This window comes from Mustela nigripes, chromosome 3 (assembly GCF_022355385.1).
Source record: "Mustela nigripes isolate SB6536 chromosome 3, MUSNIG.SB6536, whole genome shotgun sequence".
NCBI lineage: Eukaryota > Metazoa > Chordata > Mammalia > Carnivora > Mustelidae > Mustela > Mustela nigripes.
In genome coordinates this window covers 60,832,976-60,841,921 of record NC_081559.1, presented here as the reverse complement: position 1 = coordinate 60,841,921, position 8,946 = coordinate 60,832,976, and the positions used below count along the sequence as shown (strand labels likewise).

The following is an 8,946-nucleotide window of genomic DNA, read 5'->3' as shown; positions in this document are numbered from 1 at the left end:
GCAGGCAGACAGAGTGGAAGGCAGAGTCAGAGGGAGAAGCAGGCTCCCCGCCGAGCAAGGAGCCCGATGTGGGACTCGATCCCAGGACGCTGGGATCATGACCTGAGCCGAAGGCAGCCGCTCAACCAACTGAGCCACCCAGGCATCCCCTAAATAAAATCTTTAAAAAAAAAAAATTTCACAACAAACAGAAGCTGAGGACCAAATCGCTTCACAGGGGAATTCTATCAAACAATTAAAGAAGAGTTAAGGGCACCTGGGTGGCTCAGTGGTTTAAGCTTCTGCCTTCGGCTCAGGTCATGATCTCAGGGTCCTGTTATTGAACCCTAGGCATCAGGCTCTCTGCTCAGCAGGGAGCCTGCTTCCTGCTCTCTCTCTGCCTGCCTTTCTGCCTACTGTGATCTCTGTCAAATGAAACATAAAATCTTAAAAAAAAAAAGAAAGAAAGAAATTCAGTATTTGAGGTAAGGATACTATGAAAAAAGAAAATTGTAGGCCAATATTGCTGATGAAGACATATGCAAAAACCCTCAACAAAATATTAGCAAACTGAATCCAACAATACATTAAAAAAAAAATCATTCAACACAAGCAAGTGGAATTTATTACAAATCAATCAACGTGATATATTACTTTAACAAGAGAAAGGAAAAAATATGATAATCTCAATAGACACAGAAAAAGCAGTTGACAAAGTACAATATCCATTCATGGGATAAAATTCATTGATATAAAATTCTCAACAAAGTAGTTTTAGAGGGAATATACCTTAATATAATAAAAGCCATATATGAAAAACGCATAGCTAATGCCATACTCAAAGGTAAAAAAAAAACTGAGAGTTTTTCCTCTAAAACCAGGAACAAGACAAAAATGTCCACTCTCACCACCTTTACTCAACATAGTACTGGGAATCCCAGCCATAGTAATTAGACAAGAAAAGGAAATAAAAGGTATCTAAATTTTTAAGGAAGAAGTAAATTTTATACTATTTGCACTTGACACAATACTATATACAGAAAACCCTAAAATCATTATATACCATAGAAAATCACACTCATTCCCATTTATTCATTCATTTAACAAATACTCAAAACCTATTTTTAAATTTACATTTAAAAATTTTTTTTACCTGGAAGAAAACCCATTACCATTATTAGTGGGTTACCCCTGTACCATCTCCTACTTAGTAGTTGGAGGAGAATACATGGGACTTAAGCAACGAAAGAAACTTAGAGGAGAGTCCAGCTTGGTTTGCTTCAAGCAATGATGTTCTGTAGCTTCTTTCTGCTTGGGCTCTTTCTGCTATAGAAGACAGTGGTTCCTCAGTGTGAGCCAGGGGACAGGCCCACTGGTTCTCTCCAGGTACTGTTCAAAGTGCTGGAGAGAGAGCAGCGTAAAAAGCAATTAGTGCCTTCGCCCCTATGGAGGTCTCCTATAAGCCAAGGAAATATATACTATTAAGCATATAGGGGTAAAAATGATATCTTCAGGACTTCATTACAATTGGAACCACGTAGAGATGATTTCCAAGGCAATACTACTATATTTCCTTAGAGGCAACACTGTGGGCCTTATAGTGGAGTTAAATTGCTATTAAAAAACTATTTGTTGATCTTTTATCTTTTATCTTAGTGAAGATGCTATAATGTCTTTCCTGACCACTGTAATGAAATAAAGTAATTTCCTGCTTCCAGGTGAAAAGGCTGGCACACGTTTTCCTCAGTGTTTTTATTAGTTTTTAAAAAAAGATTTTAGGGGCACCTGGGTGGCTCAGTGGGTTAAGCCACTGCCTTCGGCTCAGGTCATGATCTCAGGGTCCTGGGATCGAGCCCCGCATCGCGCTCTCTGCTCAGCAGGGAGCCTGCTTCCCCTTCTCTCTCTGCCTGCCTCTCTGCCTGCTTGTGATCTCTCTCTGTCAAATGAATAAATAAAATCTTTAAAAAAAAAAGATTTTATTTATTTATTTGAGAGAGATAGAGATAGAGCATGAGTGGGGTTGGAGTGGGAGAGGCAGGCTCCCTGTGAGCAGGGGGCCCCGACATGGGGCTGGATCTCAGGACCCTGAGATCATGACCTGAGCCTAAGGCAGATGCTTAACCACTGAGCCACCCAGGCGCCCCTGAAATTACATTTTAAATATTGGGTCTGCCCTCCACTGTCCTTTGAGTCTTCTTTAGCAGAAAAAATCCTTTTTGGAACTTCCCTTATCTTTTTTACTTTTTCCCTTATCTTTTTACTTCCCCAGACCCCAAAGTATGTAATTGGTTGCTCCTCACCATCCTTGGATAAGAGCTCTTTCTGCCCATAGGTCTTGTCCCTGTGCTTTAATAGAATTCTTTCCCAGCATCAGTTCCAGACCTCACAAACATTCCAAACGCATCAATAATTACAACTTTTTTATTTTATAGATTGAACAAATAGGGTATTATCAACTTTATGTCGACAATTTTGAAAACTTATATAAAATGATTAAATTAGGAATTTGTATGAAAAGGATAAATTTTCTCAAGGAGAAATGAAGACGCTCAAGATCTTTGGGCCACAGCGACCTCACAAAACAAGGCCAACTCAAGACCCCCTGGCCTCAGTTTCGAGGAAGCCCCCTAAGTTATGTACCCTGTCTTTAACTGAATGTGTTAGTGCTGAAGTCTTGGATTTAAGTTACTGACAAAAATGAATAGAGGTAACCTGTGGTAATAAAAATATATTATAAAATAAGTTATAATCCAAAACACCGAGTTTAGGTCTGAATTGGGCCGTGAGATGATACTAAATCTAATTTTTACTTTTTCTTAGCTAAGATTCTACTTAAAAATGACTTGAGTTACTGACTAGAAGTATCCAGAAACATGCTTTGAGGAATAGCTACTATTCAGCTCTGGTTAACAGGGGTGACCAATTGAGTTTCTTACGTTTTAGCAAAAATTTAAAAAGAAACTCTGATTTGTAAATGTAAGCCCTTTTTTTAAATTCTGAGAAAAAAAAAACTCAGAGTTTGGTAACTAGAATCAATAGATTCAAAGCTTTCCTTTTTAAACAGTTACATTGTTTCCAGTTTCTTATGAAATTATGGTTATGAAATATAGTTATTTTCTTTTCTAAAACATGCTACTATAGGGGTGCCTGGGTGACTGTTAGTTAAGCATCTGTTTGGCAACTGTTGTGGTCCCTGAGCGACCAGGGATTGAGCCTAGCATGGAGCTCCTCGCTCAGCAGGAAGCCTACTTCTTCCTTTCCTTCTAGCACTCCCCTTGCTTGTGCTCTCTTGCTCTCTGTCAAAAAAAAATAAATAAATAAAATAATAAAATAAAATAAAATAAGCTACTACATAACAATCCTTTGTAGGAGTGTCTGTAACTCCTTAATTGTTCAGGTTCTGTTCCTGCCTCAGCATTTAGTTAACTATATGTGTTTTGAAAAGAATTATGATACCTTTAGGGTAGGATTGCCAGATAAAATACAGGGTGCCAGTTCAAGTTGATTTTCAGATAAACAATAAATAACTATTTTGCATAATTAAATATTGCATGGGATATACTTAGGCCAAAAATTATTCACTGAAATAATTATTCACTGAAACTCAAATTTAACTTGGCATCCTGATTTTTGTTTGTTTGTTTGTTTGGTTGGTTTTTTTGAGGATATAAACCAAGTTTATTGTCCATCATTACGTTATACAAACATCTAGGAATAACAGATTTGTAGAGAAGAAATAAATGAAGCGTAAGTAAGAGGACAATGCAAATTGTTTAAGCTTGGATTATTTCCCAGGATGTTAGGCTGAAAACCATCTCAAAGCATGGTTGGGACTGGCTTCAGAGTAGGACGGTTCCCTGGGCAAGGTCTGCCTTGAATTTAAGATGTTCAGTGTCTTTGTCTGCTGTTCTGACTCTTGACAAAACTTTTGAGATCTATGAGAAAAGTAATGTATTCCTGGTGCTCCAGGGCTGTGCAGAGATCCACTAATTCAACTACAAAAGTGTTATCCGCCCCTCGATCTGCCAAGAAATCCACCAGGTGGTCATATAAGGCCCAGGTCATGGAATTGGTGTTCAATGTCCTTTCACAAAGACTTGCCAATGGACTGAAAGCTCATTTCGCCGAGGGAGAAAATGTCACTCTTGTCCTCCTCTTTTTGCCCAACCTCATCTTCTGGGCTCCTCCTCCCCATCAAATGTTGGCAGGATGCTATTATGAATGTTGAAAGTGGCAGTGATCTTTTCTCTAGCAACTTTCCTCAATCATTTGGCTTCTGTTCCATTCATTTCCAGCTACCAACCTCCAGACATCTTGGGAAGGGACTTAATGTTCTGTATCTTCTTTTCCTCTTTAATTTCATCATTCAGGGATTCAACCAAAGTTTTATCCTCCTGGGCTGTGCAGAGCATCGCAACTGCACCAGGCCCACGTGTACCTGGAGTGGTCCAGAGGTCTGCACGCATGGTTGGGGTGGCGGGATGCATCTGGCACCCAGTCCAGCCTCAGCCAAACTCAGCCTGCAGGACACAGGGCACCACAGAGGCAGCATCCCTGCAGGGGACAAGTGCAGGCATGGAGCATGACCCAGGCTGAAGATCCCGAACCCCTTCCCCGGGGGAGTTCTGTCCCTGGACATCCTGTATTTTTGTTTACTAAATCTGACAACTCTATTTTTTAAAAGATTTTATTTATTTATTTGAGAGTGAGAGATAGAGAGAGAAAGCACGAATGGGTTGGGAAGGGTATAGGGAGAGGGAAAAGCAGGCTTCCCACTGAGCAGGGGGTCAATGTGGACTTGATCCCTGGGATCATCACCTGAGCCAAAGGCAGGTGGCTAATGACCTGGTCACCCAGGTTACCCACCCAGGTCACCCACCTAGGTGGCCACCCAGGCCCACTGACAATTGTATTTAGAAGTCTCTGTTTTCCAATAAATGTAAGAGATGGTTCTTTCTCAGATTTAACATTTTACAGTTCCCATCTGTGACAGACTTTTTTGTACGTATAATTGTTACTTATTCGTAATTCAAACCTTCCAACTCTATAGACTATCATATCAATTTATCACTGTCTTATTGATGAAGAAACTAAAAGTTATGAAATTATTTTCCAAACTTTCCTTTAGATATGGGGATTATGAATTCCCACTAATAAAACTCTAAGTGTAAAGTTGACTAGCCTCACTGGATTGCCTTGATGTTCAAGTTTAAAGACACACTAATGCTGAAATAACTAGGTATATTTATTGGTTTTTTTGTTAGACTTCTACAGCCAATGTCATTTGAAGCACAGAACTCATAAATGGAAGGATAGTATTCTGAAACTACCGTTAGTATGTTCTACCAACTCACTTTTAAAAATTCCTCAATTTCCTCTATCATCATAAAAAAAAGAAAAGGTGAGATCTTTAGAAAGCATTGGAAGGAAGCTCTTGGGTGTTGAAATAGTGCTAGCAATACCTCAGCTTGTTGTATAGCATTGACAGGTAGGAAAATTTATAACATGCATAAGAATCATGCCTGGGGCTATGAGGCAATTCTTAATCCAAACCAAAATATATAGAAAGTAGTCTCATATATGCCTGACGTAAAACCGTGTTTTAGTAACATTCCACACAAAGGTCACTGACTGTCATAAATAGTTCCCATGCAGCCAGGAAATACAGAGGTTAAAAATGGTTGTAATATCATTCCTTTCACATCCTCAGAAAGAACATCTTTATTCTTTTTTTTTAAATTTTATTTTTAAAAGAGATCACAGTAGGCAGAGAGAGAGAGAGGCAAGCACGTTCCCCGCTGAGCAGAGAACCCGACAAGGGCCTCGATCCCAGGACCCTGAGATCATGATCTGAGCTGAAGGCAGAGGCTTTCACCCACTGAGCCACCTAGGCGCCCCAGAAAGAACATCTTAATTCCATTTTTATTTTTTTATTCCAAAGATAACTATATATTTACTTAGTACATTCCCAGATCTCTGTATGAGAATATTTGTTCTTGTTGACCAAAGTTATCCACCTTATATATTACAATAGAAAACTGTAAAGAACTAGAAAATATATACTAACTTAATTTATACAGTAGCTCCTATAAATAATCATACAAAAACCACCAAAGAAAATTACCTTATGCAAATAATCTTCTACCTAAGTATCTTGTGACGCCTGATAAATGTAATATACCCAGAAGAAAATACATTAGTCAACAGTGATCTGCATAGCAACTTCTCCTACCATTTGTTTTTTTGAGTATTTTTTTTTAATTATTCGACAGAATGAGATAGCAGGAGAGCAGAAGCACTGGGAGCAGCAGAAGCAGGTCCCCCTCCAAGCAGGAAGCCTGATAAGGGGCTCAGTCCAAGGACCCTGGGATCATGACCCAAGCCAAAAGCAGTCCCTTAACCAACTGAACCAGCCAGGCACCCTTGAGTAGCTTTTTTTTTTTTTTTTTTTAAAATTTAAGATTTATTTATTTATTTGACAGAGAGAGAGATCACAAGTACTCAAGAGAGGCAGGCAGAGATGGGGGGAAACAGGCTTCCTGCTGAGCAGAGAGCCCAGTGCTCTCAGAGTTCAATCCCAGGACCCTGAGATCATGACCTGAGCCAAAGGCAGAGGCTTAACCAACTGAGCCATCCAGGTGCCCCACCCCTGAATACATTTTTAATTCAGACTTAGACTTGTATGGTCAAAGCTGCTTGAGTACCTTCAATGTGCTGGACATTCTGTTCAGTCTGTTAATAAATAGATATTATTAGGGTGCCTGGGTAGCTCAGTGGGTTGAGCCTCTGCCTTCGGCTCAGGTCATGATCCCAGGGTCCTGGGATCAAGCCCCTCATCAGGCTCTCTGTTCGGTGGGGAGCCTGCTTCCCTCCTCTCTCTGCCTGCCTCTCTGCTACTTGTGATCTCTGTCAAATAAAAAAATAAAATCTTTAAAAGAAAAATGAATAGGTATTATTTCCCCCCCATTTACATATGAAAAAGACTCAAGTTGATACACTCACATATATACAGTTTATAATTCCACCCTTTTCTGCTTTCCTATCACATTTTCCCACGTCTACCGTGTTCACCAGGGCAAAATAGTTAAAATAGTCAGTAATTAAAGATTGAAATTAGAAAAAAAAAAAACTCTATACCTAATATGTGCTAGATACATTAACTTCTATTACTTTACCTGGACTTTTAGTACTGTACTCTTTCCATCATGCTATCCATATTCCAAATATATAGTTTGTGAGTTATTTTTCTTGACTGGCTGCCTTTGATATTCTCAGGAGAATTTTTTTTTTCTTGTCGGTAGAGAGAAATATACAGTGTAATTGATTTACGTCAAGGGTGGCTCACTCCAGAATGCATCTGAGTTTCTGATCATCTTTAAGTTTCTGTGTTTTGTTTTTCTGACCTTCATATTTCTTGGATGAAACTGGAAACATCCATAGTCTCAAAGTCTCCCCAAGCTAAAGTAGATCCTTTGGGACAAGCAGGTTTAGGCAGCCAGTATGTTTTTTTTCTTTTAAGGATTTTATTTATTTATTTGACAGAGTGAGTGAGAGAGCACACAAGCAGGGGGAGCAGTAGAAGGAAAGGGAGAAGCTACTCTCCTCCTTCTACTGCTCCCCCTGCTTGTGTGCTCTCTCTGCTTGGCAGGGAGCCAGATTCAGGGCTCTAGATCCCAGAACCCTGGCAAAGGCAGATGCTTGACCAACTGAGCCACGCAGGTGCCCCTAGCTGGTACTTTTGACCTAGAATTCAGAGATGGGAAATGGTATTCAGCATGATATTTATATAATAATATTAATTTTCTATGGACTAACCTCTTATCCTAGCAGCAAGGTAATTGTAATGTTACTTTAAAAAAAAATTAAAAAAATAACTTTTGCTTCTCATTTTGCCATTTCCCTAGTTTTGAGTCCTCAGGCAAGTCATTTGTTTCAATTTATAGAACTGTAATATAGGGATATGAGTGTTTATCTCTGCAAACTCTTAAAGGACTCAAACTATACTCAGTGAATGAAAGTACTTTGCAAGGTGTTACAATGTGAAGTTTTGTTATTAATAGTCGTTATACATAAGTTCAATAGCTTTTAATGCAATGAGCTTGATTACTCAACACAGATGGAGGGAAAAAGAACTGAACTCATGGGGCGCCTGGGTGGCTCAGTGGGTTAAGCCTCTGCCTTTGTCTCAGGTCATGATTTCAGGGTCATGGGATTGAGCCCCACGTCGGACTCTCTGCTCAGTGGGGAGCCTGCTTCCTCCCTCTCTCTCTGCCTACTTGTGATCTGTCATAAATAAATTTTAAAAAAGAACTGAAACTCATTATAGAGATAAGGAGATTGAAGATTCAATAGCTTAATGACTTGACCAAGGTCATCATAAGCACAGAAAGGCAGACTCTCCCAACGTGAAGCAGAACATTCCGCTTTACAGACTAGGCCTTAACCAAGACATAGGTGGCTCCCATTCTTTAAGAAAAGGATTTCTGTCACCCTTATCGGATGCTTATATCGCCTTCACTGAATGCTTATTCTTTCCCAGGAGCAGTAACTCTCCTAACGTTACCGAGATAGTGAGTAGCCAAGACAGGGATGTGAACCCAAATCTGTCTGGCTCCAAAGTCTGAGCTCTTAACTGCTGTGGTACTTAGTTAACCACACACGTGCTCAACCTCCCAAGAGAAAAAGCAGTTGTTGGATGAGGAGCCCTGGCATAATGCAATATGCTGAGACTTGTTACATTTTATGTTTGGAATGCCAGAGTCAGTGACTGCCTCAGTCAAAGTTGCACATTTTGAGATATAAGGACACTGGCAAGTAGTTAAGGGCTTACAAATCTCCTTAAGGGAGAAAAGTAGCGCCCATCTACAGTTACAATTCAATAGGCATTAAGATATAATTTAAGGGGCGCCTGGGTGGCTCAGTGGGTTAATCCTCTGCCTTCGGCTCAGGTCATGATCTCAGGGTCCT

General features: G+C 39.8%; 1 pseudogene; it reads right to left on the bottom strand.

Annotated features, from left to right (window-relative positions):
- Positions 1-3,731: 3,731 nt before the first annotated feature.
- On the bottom strand, positions 3,732-4,445 carry LOC132014472 (complement component 1 Q subcomponent-binding protein, mitochondrial-like; annotated as a pseudogene).
- Positions 4,446-8,946: the final 4,501 nt, after the last annotated feature.